Source organism: Corella eumyota, chromosome 4 (assembly GCF_963082875.1).
Source record: "Corella eumyota chromosome 4, kaCorEumy4.1, whole genome shotgun sequence".
Classification (NCBI taxonomy): domain Eukaryota; kingdom Metazoa; phylum Chordata; class Ascidiacea; order Phlebobranchia; family Corellidae; genus Corella; species Corella eumyota.
Genome location: NC_137493.1, coordinates 399,386 through 411,511, shown reverse-complemented (window position 1 = coordinate 411,511; position 12,126 = coordinate 399,386). Strand labels below are relative to the sequence as shown.

At 27.4% G+C, this 12,126-nt stretch overlaps 1 long non-coding RNA gene across 1 annotated transcript; it reads left to right on the top strand.

Moving 5' to 3' along the window:
* The first annotated feature begins 6,036 nt into the window (after nucleotides 1-6,036).
* Nucleotides 6,037-9,942, top strand: LOC145751236 (uncharacterized). Its single transcript, XR_014283720.1, has 3 exons — nucleotides 6,037-6,121; nucleotides 6,885-6,985; nucleotides 9,843-9,942. It is a non-coding gene; the product is annotated as an uncharacterized LOC145751236 (long non-coding RNA).
* The last annotated feature ends 2,184 nt before the right edge of the window (nucleotides 9,943-12,126 follow it).

Here is a 12,126-nt window from a genome sequence, read left to right as displayed (position 1 = left end):
TTTTACATTTTAAAAAATATTTTAAAATGAAGTAAATCTGTTAGATTGTGTTAAAACAAGTGCAGGTGTCTAGTTTGAGTTTAACCCCTGATCTGGGGACAAAAGTAAACTAAAATAAGGGTTTCTGATAGCGTATATAATATATAAATAATTTTTTCATAAGTTAGTAAAAATAGAGTGTTACTTTGGTATGTTAATTAATTTGCTGTCAACATGTAAGTATATATTTTTGTTAAAAAATTGTTTATTTTGAATTGACCTTTTAATCTTTATTGTCTTTATCGGTTTTGTCTTAGTTTTAGTTAAGCAGAAACATTTGTTTTATTAAATTAAATGATGTTTTTAAGTAATAAAAAAATTTTTTTTTAAACAAGAAAATTTTAGAGATAGATTACACCTCGACTTAACTTTAACTTCTTTGAACCAAAGTTATATCAACCTGCCATGAGTTTTGGATAACAGTAAAAAGTTTATATCACTTTTAATCATACACACATAGTTTAAGGCATTCTAGTTATATATTAACATGTGGACATTAAATCAACAAGCCGGCCAAATTGTTAAGATTATCTCGGCATTTATTTAGTCTAAATAAACAATAAACATCAGTGCCACGTTGTACTTAGGTGGTGGATTTAGTCCAAAGTCTGTTCCAGCATGAGTTATTGGCTTTATTTTAGTTAAACTTAAGCTTTTATTTCTTGATTTCATGTGCTAACAATGTTATTAAATGGCTTCTTTTTTTGATATATTATTCACTAATAAGAATTTAAATATATAACACAATATCACAACATTTGTATACAAATACTAAAAATATTAAAAGTTTATTTGCAACACTAAACAGATTACAGTTCTTTTAATAACTAAAAATAAAATACAAAAAACATTTTGTTAATCCCATATTTTCTTTATTCTTTTTATTTTAGTGATCCACCATATGCTGTATAGTTGTTGAAACTGAATACTTTCATAGTGGTGGGGAGAATTTTCTTTGCTATAATTTAAAGTAAAAATAACTTTAATTAATTTTTTTTAATATGTTGTTAGATATTTCTTGTTAACTATAAATCTAAAATTTGTAAAACACCAGGTTTAAAATCGTTTTGTTATAAAGAAGTTTTTAATATGTTTCATTTGTTCTCTTATTTTTGGAAAATTTAACTTTTTATTAATTTTTTTCACGTTTTAAAGTAAAATCAAAAACTTCAACTTTCGAAAACAGTAAGAATATTTTTTTAGGTTTTTACTTTATGTTTAGCATATTGCCAAATATATTTTTTCTGAAACTTTTTAAGACAATTTTGTTTTTAGAAGAAACTTCTGGCAACCTGTGAGTTGTAGAAACCAAACACCTGACACTTTCTTAGGCAATTTTTCTATGTATTTATTTACCAAAAATTTATTAAAAACTATTAGAAAAGTCAATTTAGAATTTGTAAACTTAAATCGTTAGCCATTTCTTTTAATTAAAACTATTAAAATTCTGTTGTTAAATATTTAAAAATAAAATTTTGATTTTTTTTAAATTGGTCCTAAAAATATCGTTTAAATATGACCCCTTATTTAGAAAAAAAGTTAACTTTTATTTTGATTAAACATTTGATTATTACTTAGGTTACGGCACCAATCATTTTCCTGGGTAAACAGCCACTTTCTGTGACTACGTGACTTTGGAAAACAGCCACATCATCTGATTGCAGCCAAGAACCACAAGGTTAATATTTTTTTATTAATAATTTGTGTGCCACGTTGTTTGGAGCAGTGGCTTTGGTGCAAAGATTATTCTACCATAAGGTAGTTAAAAATGGGTTATATTACTTTAAACATACATGATTTATGGCATTATCAACAAACCAGGCATATTCGTTAAAGTTATGGCGCCATTTCTTTGGTAAACAATAAACTTTTCTGTGCCACGTTGTACAAGCAGTGACTTTATTCCAGAGGTTATTTTAGCACGAGTTAATTACTTTGTTTTAGTAAAACTTACTTATTTAAGATATTTTTCTGTTTTAAATAAAACAAATGTTTGTGTTTGGAGCTAAACTCTTTACATAAAAACCATCTAAACCCCTTTATCTTAACTCTTTCACCTAAACCCCAATATTTAAACCTCTTTATTTAAACCCTTTACATTTAAACTTTTTTTATCTAAACTCTTCTGTTATTTTAAAATTTGTAAATTTAAACCATTATTCATTTTTTTAATTAAACTATCAAAACTATGCTGCTAATTATTTTTAAAACATTATTTTGGAGGTTTTTAAAATTGGTTCTAAAAATATGGTTTGATATGATTTTCTATCTAAGGACAAAAGTAAACTTTGTACATAACTGGTTAATGCAGTTGTGATAAAATTGCAGTCATTTACTTATTACACCAGGTATATTTACTTGCAGGCAGTTAACACTTGTTTGTAGTATTTTGTAATTATATGTAATTATTTGACATTGGTGAGTTCTATTTTAAGTTAACATTTTATTATTATTCAGGTTTCGGCACCAATCATTTTCCTGGGTAAACAACCACTTTCTGTGACTACGTGACTTTGGAAAACAACCACACCATCTAATGGCAGAATAGAAAACACAAGGTCATTATTTTTTTTATTTTTTTTGTAAGTCGTGTTGTGTAAGATGGTTTTGGTTCAAAGTTTATTCTAGCATGAGGTAATGACTTTGTTATAGTAAAACTTAGCCTTATTTTAGTAATACTATTAAAGTTATTTTTCTTGTTAAGGGTATTTTGTTTTTTGGTGAAAAATTTTTTATTTTTTGTGTTTGTAGCACAAGAATGTTTAATATTTTTGTATAGTATTCTTCACATTTGAAACCCCTACATTTTAAGTCTTACATTTGAATCATTTCATGTAAACCCTCACACATTTTAATCCCTGACAATTTAAAATTTGTAAAAGTGAACTATTAGTCATTTTTTAGGCATAAATCTTTTAAAATTCTGTTGCTAATTATTTAAAAAAAAATTAATTGAAAAGTTTCTTAAATTGGTTCTAGTTAATAATTTGTGTGCCACGTTGTGTAGGAATGGTGGCTTTATTCCAGAGGTTATTTTACCGTGAGTTAGTTAGAAATGGTTATATTACTTTAAACATACATGATTTATGGCATTATCAACAAACCAGGCATATTCGTTAAAGTTATGGCGTCATTTCTTTGGTAAACAATAAACTTTTCTGTGCCACATTGTACAAGCAGTGGCTTTATTCCAGAGGTTATTCTAGCATAATTTAGCTAAAAATGGGTTATATTACTTATACATGGTTTATGGCATTGTTACCTCTAAGAAAAACCATACTGCACAGGTGCCCAAAAAAGCGCACAATCTCAAAATTGGGTGCACAGGTGCCCAATTTTTTAACCCACAAGTGTCCCTAACATCTATTACCTACTCTTTTCAAACTTTATAAAAATAATCATTTAATATCATTTTGTGTGTTTTATTAAAACATAATTAGATTACTTTTTTGGTATTTCACCCTTTTGTTTTTGAACTCTACTGTACGTGCTATTTTCTTTTATTCAGTATTAAGTATTGAACCTTAATTCATAGTTTGTCATGTTTTAATGGGAATGCCTGCAGTGTGTGGAAATGCCAAAGTCACCGAATCTCACAGATTAATAAATAAGCATAAGGTTTTAGTTGTAGTATCGAATACGTTATTTTAATGAGCATGATCAAATAATCATAAAAGCGCTTAATATTAATAATCGACATTAAAACGCGCGGTATTTGTAGATACTTAACTTAACGAATAAAACTGCTATCATTTTGTTTTTTGGGCTTACTTCATCGTCTTTCTCAATACGATAACAATTTCCTTTTTTCGTATTGCGTCGTTTTGTGCCTTTTTTAATTTTTGTGAAGAACTTTTTACTCAAATTGCGCATCTCTTGTTTTTAAAATATTTTACTACATTTTCGTAAATATTGATTACTCCGAATCCTTAAAATTTCGTTAAAATACTTCACTGCGCAGGTGCCCTGCAAAGTTGCGGGTTGTGGGCACTATTTTGTGGTTTATGGCATTATCTTTAAATCGTTAAAGTTATGGCGCCATTCTTTTGTAAACAATAAACTTTTCGTGCCACTTTGCCCAAGAGCTGTGGTTTTATTCCAGAGGTTATTTTAGCATGAGTTAATTGCTTTGTTTTGGTAAAACTTACTTATTTGAAATATGTTTTTCTGTTTTTAAATAAAACTATTTTTCTGTGTTTGTTGCTAAACCCTTCACATTTAAATCTCTTACAATTAAACCTCTTCTCTTGAACCTTTTACAATTAAACTCTTTGTCTAAACTCCATACATTTAAAGCCCTTTACATTGACATTCTTACATCTAAACCTTTTTTTTAAACCTCTTACATTTAAACTCCTTTCATTTAACTTTTTACATTTAAAAAAAATATTTTTAAAGTGAAGTAAATCTGTTAAATTGTGTTAAAACAAGTGCAGGTGTCTAGTTTGAGTTTATCCCCTGATCTGGGGACAAAAGTAAACTAAAATAAGAGTTTCTGATAGCGTATATAATATATAAATAATTCTTTCATAAGTTAGTAAAAAAAGAGTGTTACTTTTGTATGTTAATTAATTTGCTGTCAACATTTAAGTATTTATTTTTGTTAAAAAATTGTTCATTTTTCTCTAGTGCAGTAACTTGTTAGATTTGTTTATTTTGAATCGACCTTTTAATCTTTATTGTCTTTATTGGTTTTGTCTTAGTTTTAGTTAAGCAGAAACATTTGTTTTAATAAATTAAATGATGCTTTTAAGTAATAAAAAAGTTTTTTTTAAACTAAACAAGAAAATTTTAGAGATAGAAAACACCTCGGCTTAACTTTAACTTTTTTAAACCAAAGTTATATGGACCTGCCATGAGTTTTGGATAACAGTAAAAAGTTTATATCACTTTTAATCATACACACATAATTTAAGGCATTCTAGTAAAATATTAACATGTGGACATTAAATCAACAAGCCGGCCAGATTGTTAAGATTATCTGGGCATCTATTTAGTGTAGATGAACAATAAACATCGATGCCACGTTGTACTTAGGTTGTGGATTAAGTCCAAAGTCTGTTCCAGCATAAGTTATTGGCTTTATTTTAGTTAAACTTAAGCTTTTATTTCTTGATTTCATGTGCTAAAAATGTTATTAAATGGCTTCTTTTTTTTGATATCATATTCACTAATAAAAATTTAAATATATAACACAATATCACAACATTTGTATACAAATACTAAAAATATTATTAGTTTATTTGCAACACTAAACAGATTACAGTTCTTTAATAACTAAAAATAAAATACAAAAAACATTTTTTTAATCCCATATTTTCTTTATTCTTTTTATTTTAGTGATTCACCATATGCTGTATAGTTTTCGAAACTGAATACTTTCATAGTGGTGGGGAGAATTTTCTTTGCTATAATTTCAAGTAAAAATAACTTTAATTAATTTTTTTTAATATGTTGTTAAAAAAAAAAAAAAGTTTTATTATAAAGAAGTTTTTAATATGTTTCATTTATTCTCTTATTTTTGGAAAATTTTACTTTTTCTTAATTTTTTTTTTAGGTTTTAAAGTAAAATCAAAAACTTCAACTTTCGAAAACAGTAACAATATATTTTCAGGTTTTTATGTTTAGCATATTGCTAAATATATTTTTTCTGAAACTTTTCAGGACAATTCTGTTTTTAGAAGAAACTTCTGGCCACCTGTGAGTTGTAGAAACCAAACACCTGACACTTTCTTAGGCAATTTTTCTATGTATTTAATTACCAAAAATGTATTAAAAACTATTAGAAAAGTTAATTTAACATTTGTAAATTTAAACCATTAGCCATTTCTTTTAATTAAAACTATTAAAATTCTGTTGTTAAATATTTAAAAATAAAATTTTGATTTTTTTAAAATTGGTCTTAAAAATATGGTTTGAATATGACCCCCTATTTAAGAACAAAAGTTAACTTTTATTTTGATTAAACATTTTATTATTTAGGTTTTGGCACCAATCATTTTCCTGGGTAAACAACCACTTTCTGTGACTACGTGACTTTGGAAAACAGCCACATCATCTGATTGCAGCCAAGAACCACAAGGTTAATATTTTTTTATTAATAATTTGTGTGCCACGTTGTTTGGAGCAGTGGCTTTGGTGTAAAGGTTATTCTACCATAAGGTAGTTAAAAATGGGTTATATTACTTTAAACATACATGATTTATGGCATTATCAACAAACCAGGCATTCGTTAGAGTTATGGCGCTATTTCTTTGGTAAACAATAAACTTTTCTGTGCCACGTTGTACAAGGGCGGTAGCTTTATTCCAGAGGTTATTCTAGCACGAGTTAATTGCTTTGTTTTAGTAAAACTTACTTATTTAAGATATTTTTCTGTTTTAAATAAAACAATTGTTTGTGATTGGAGCTAAACTCTTTACATAAAAACCATCTTAACCCCTACATCTAAACCCCAATATTTAAACCTCTTTATTTAAACCCTTTACATTTAAACTTTTTTATCTAAACTTTTCTGTTATTTTAAAATTTGTAAATTTAAACCATTATTCATTTTTTTAATTAAAACTATCAAAACTATGCTGCTAATTATTTTCAAAACATTATTTTGGAGGTTTTATAAATTGGTTCTAAAAATATGGTTTGATATGATTTTCTATCTAAGGACAAAAGTAAACTTTGTACATAACTGCTTAATGCAGTTGTGATAAAATTGCAGTCATTTACTTATTACACCAGGTATATTTACTTGCGTAGTTAACACTTGTTTGTAGTATTTTGTAATTATATGTAATTATTTGACATTGGTGAGTTCTATTTTGATTAAACATTTTATTATTATTCAGGTTTTGGTACCAATCATTTTCCTGGGTAAACAACCACTTTCTGTGAATCTGTGACTTTGGAAAACGACCACACCATCTGATTGCAGAATAGAAAACACAAGGTCATTATTTTTTTATTTTTTTTGTAAGTCGTGTTGTGTAAGATGGGTTTGGTTCAAAGTTTATTCTAGCATGAGGTAATGACTTTGTTATAGTAAAACTTGGCCTTATTTTTAAGATACTATTAAAGATATTTTTCTTGTTAAGGGTATTTTGTTTTTGGTGAAAAATTTTTATTTTTTGTGTTTGTAGCACAAGAATGTTTAAGATTTTTGTATAGTATTCTTCACATTTGAAACCCCTACATTTTAAGTCTTACATTTGAATCATTTCATGTAAACCCTCACACATTTCAATCTCTGACAATTTAAAATTTGTAAAAATGAACTATTAGTCATTTTTTAGGCATAAATCTTTTAAAATTCTGTTGGTAATTATTTAAAAAATTAATTGAAAAGTTTTTTAAATTGGTTCTAGTTAATAATTTGTGTGCCACGTTGTGTAGGAATGGTGGCTTTATTCCAGAGGTTATTTTACCGTGAGTTAGTTAGAAATGGGTTATATTACTTTAAACATACATGATTTATGGCATTATCAACAAACCAGGCATTCGTTAGAGTTATGGCGCCATTTCTTTGGTAAACAATAAACTTTTCTGTGCCACATTGTACAAGCAGTGACTTTATTCCAGAGGTTATTCTAGCATAAGTTAGCTAAAAATGGGTTATATTACTTATACATGGTTTATGGCAGTGTTACCTCTAAGAAAAATCATACCGCACAGGTGCCCAAAAAAATGCACAATCTCAAAATTGGGTGCACAGGTGCCCTATTTTTTAACCCACAAATGTCCCTAAAATCTATTACCTACTCTTTTTAAGCTTCATAAAAATAATCATTTAATATCATTTTGTGTGTTTTATTAAAACATAATTAGACTACTTTTTTGGTATTTTAACCTTTTGTTTTTAAACTGTACGTGCCATTTTCTTTTATTCAGTATTAAGTATTGAACCTTAATTCATAGTTTGTCATGTTTTAATGGGAATGCCTGCAGTGTGTGGAAATGCCAAAGTCACCAAATCTCACAGATTAATAAATAAGCATAAGGTTTTGGTTGTAGTATCGAATACGTTATTTCAATGTAAGCATGATCAAATAATCATAAAAGCGCTTAATATTAATAATCGACATTAAAACGTGCGGTATTTGTAGATACTTAACTTAACGAATAAAACTGCTATCATTTTGTTTTTTCGGCTTACTTCATCGTCTTTATCATTACGATAACAATTTCCTTTTTTCGTATTGCGTCGTTTTGTGTCTTTTTTAATTTTTTATGAAGAACTTTTTACTCAAATCGCGCATCTCTTGTTTTTAAAATATTTTACTACATTTTCGTAAATATTGATTACACCGAATCCTTAAAATTTCGTTAAAATACTTCACTGCGCAGGTGCCCTGCAAAGTTGCGGGTTGTGTGCCACTATTTTGTGGTTTATGTCATTATCTTCAAATCGTTAAAGTTATGGCGCCATTCTTTTGTAAACAATAAACTTTTCGTGCCACTTTGCCCAAGAGCTGTGGTTTTATTCCAGAGATTATTTTAGCATGAGTTAATTGCTTTGTTTTGGTAAAACTTACTTATTTGAAATATGTTTTTCTGTTTTTAAATAAAACTATTTTTCTGTGTTTGTTGCTAAACCTCTTACATTTAAACTCCTTTCATTTAACTTTTTACATTTAAAAAAATATTTTTAAAGTGAAGTAAATCTGTTAAATTGTGTTAAAACAAGTGCAGGTGTCTAGTTTGAGTTTAACTCCTGATCTGGGGACAAAAGTAAACTAAAATAAGGGTTTCTGATAGCGTATATAATATATAAATAATTCTTTCATAAGTTAGTAAAAAAGAGTGTTACTTTGGTATGTTAATTAATTTGCTGTCAACATTTAAGTATATATTTTTGTTAAAAAATTGTTCATTTTTCTCTAGTGCAGTAACTTGTTAGATTTGTTTATTTTGAATTGATCTTTTAATCTTTATTGTCTTTATTGGTTTTGTCTTAGTTTTAGTTAAGCAGAAACATTTGTTTTATTAAATTAAATGATACTTTTAAGTATTAAGAAATGTTAAAATTTTTTTTAAACTAAACAAAAAAATTTTAGAGATAGAACACACCTCGACTTAACTTTAACTTTTATGAACTAAAGTTGTATGGACCTGCCATGAGTTTTGGATAACAGTAAAAAGTTTATATCACTTTTAATCATACATACATAGTTTAAGGCATTCTAGTAAAATATTAACATGTGGACATTAAATCAACAAGCCGGCCAAATTGTTAAGATTATCTCGGCATCTATTTAGTCTAGATGAACAATAAACATTGATGCCACGTTGTACTTAGGTGGTGGATTTAGTCCAAAGTCTGTTTCAGCATAAGTTATTGGCTTTATTTTAGTTAAATTTAAGCTTTTTTTATGTACTAAAAATGTTATTAAATGGCTTCTTTTTTTTGATATATTATTCACTAATAAGAATTTAAATATATAACACAATATCACAACATTTGTATACAAATACTAAAAATATTATTAGTTCATTTGCAGCATTAAACAGATTACAGTTCTTTAATAACTAAAAATAAAATACAAAAATCATTTTATTAATCCCATATTTTCTTTATTCTTTTTATTTTAGTGATCTACCTATTTTTAATAATTATAAAGTTATTTTAAAAGTCTAAATTTAACTTTAAATTTGTTACACTATGAAGGGTTAAGAATAATTTCAAAACTAGTGTAATTAGAATACAACTTATTTGTTTATTTTTTTAAGGGAATCTGCTTAAAATGAACTTTCAAACATCATCTTGTTATTTATTGAAATAATTTTCTGTGTTTTCAATATTTTCAAAGTTGTTCGAAGTTTTTATCATGGAGGAAACTGCATCGGATGATCCAGAGTTGCCAAACAATAATGATCCAGAGTTGCCAAACAATAATAACCCAGAGTTGCCAGACAATAATGATCCAGAGTTTGCACACAATAATGATCCAGAGTTTCCAGACAATAATGATCCAATGTTGCCAGACAATAATGATCCAGAGTTGCCAGACAATAATGATCCAGAGTTGCCAAGCAATAATGATCCAGAGTTGCCAGACAATAATGATCCAGAGTTGCCAGACAATAATGATCCAGAATCGAATTTAAATACTCAGGTATTTTATTTACTTAAACCTGGATAAAGGTTTTAATTAAAAATTTTCCCAAATTATCTAGTAGTACAAGGTTACTAAATATATTTAAAAAAAGGGTTAAAGGGGAACGAATTTAAAACTTTATGACTGTTATAATAACATTAATCCTTAAATTTTATTATTTAAAGTGTTTGGATAAGGTTGTGTTACTATAGTGATGTTACATTTATTAAAATTAACATAAATTTTACAGAACTTGCAAGCAGGACCAGTTAGTTTAAATATTTCTGGCGGCGATTTTGCTGAAATTTCAAGGAATTTGCCTCCAAGTGAGTTGTTTGTAAATTTTACATAATTGGGTTTGCCTGACAATAGAAACCAGGGCCGACATTACGAAACTTGTTAAGTTAACGATCTTGTTATTATTGGCAAGTGAGAAAATGGGTATTACGAAACAAAAAATATCAAATTTCACGAATGAGATTGGGCAAAATTTAGCGAGTAGAATTTACTATTCATTAACTTAGCAAGAAGTATTTTGTCTTGGTTATCACTTTACATCTTAAGATATATATTTAAGTTCATAAATATACTGTCACTTATTGATATAAATTGTTACATATACAATTGGTGTAATAAATGCTTAACATATAATGCCATGAAACTTTATTAAACTGAACAATCCACCATACTCAATTTAATTTAGCATTTAAACATAAGGATTCGAAGAAAAACACTATTTCGAAATAGATGATATAACCAAACTGTTTAATCTTTAGTCATGGTTTTCTTGTGTGGGTTTCAGTTTTTTTTAAGTATATATATAAAATAACTATATTTTATTTTGTAAATGAATGTGTTTTTTAAACATTTACTGTAGAATTGAATTACCATACAATTTATGGACTATTGCTGGGCTATCCATTATAGCTTTAACTTTTCATTATAAAAATGACAATATAAAAGCACCCCTGTGGATAAAATGTAACATCACCGCTTTTAATACAGATTTAGTTAACGAGCAAGATAGCTCATTAAATTTTGACACATTAGCGAGATTGTTAAATTTAACTTAACGAGTTTCATAATGTCGCCCCAGGCCAAGTCTTAGTTTATTTATAAACCTAACAAAACATTATTCTATGCAACATATTAGCAATGCAAATTTTATTATTAATATTAAATTAATTTTTTTATAGATGCTGTGATAAACTTTAATAACCCACAAGTCAACGTAATTCGTGATTTTCATCAAAACGAGATCACTCAAAACATCACTCGCCATGAAAACATCACTCACCATGAGCAATATGGTGGAGCATTCATGCCTGGGGCTTCAATATACGATTCTACATTTCCTCAAACAGGTATTTTCAAGTTATTTTCACAATACAAAATTATTTTACGAAAATTGCATTTTTGATCTGATAGGAGAGTTAAAAACCTTATACGTGCTAGTAAATTATTAAACTTACATTAAGGGGCTATAAACTATATGAACTTCTGCTAAGGGGCTGAAAACAGTATGAACTTCTGCTGAGCCAGCACTTAATTAGTAGCTTAAATTTTAGGCAATCATAATCTATAATGATCTAAACTAACGCATTCAACCTTCCCACATTAAAAATAAAGATGTTTACAAAAACAAATTGTAATTGATTTTTACTTTCAACACAACATTAGGGTTTTCCCAACTTATTTTTATATTATAAAGTTTTTTTAATTATGAATCATAGTCTAAAAATAAACTCTATATTAACCCAATTTTATTTACGTTAAAGGTTCCACTTCAAATGAAAATAAACAGCAAAGATCCTCTGCTTTAAATCAGGTTTGAATTTTAAAGGTATTAATAAAATGTTGGGGTCACGTATGTTGTCCGGTTCTAGACAAAACATAATTACACTACAGCTCTCCTAAATTCTCTCATCTGATTTACGATGCTGGAGAATTCTTACGTATGGAGAACAATTTGTCAGAATTCTTTGCTATGGTTAAC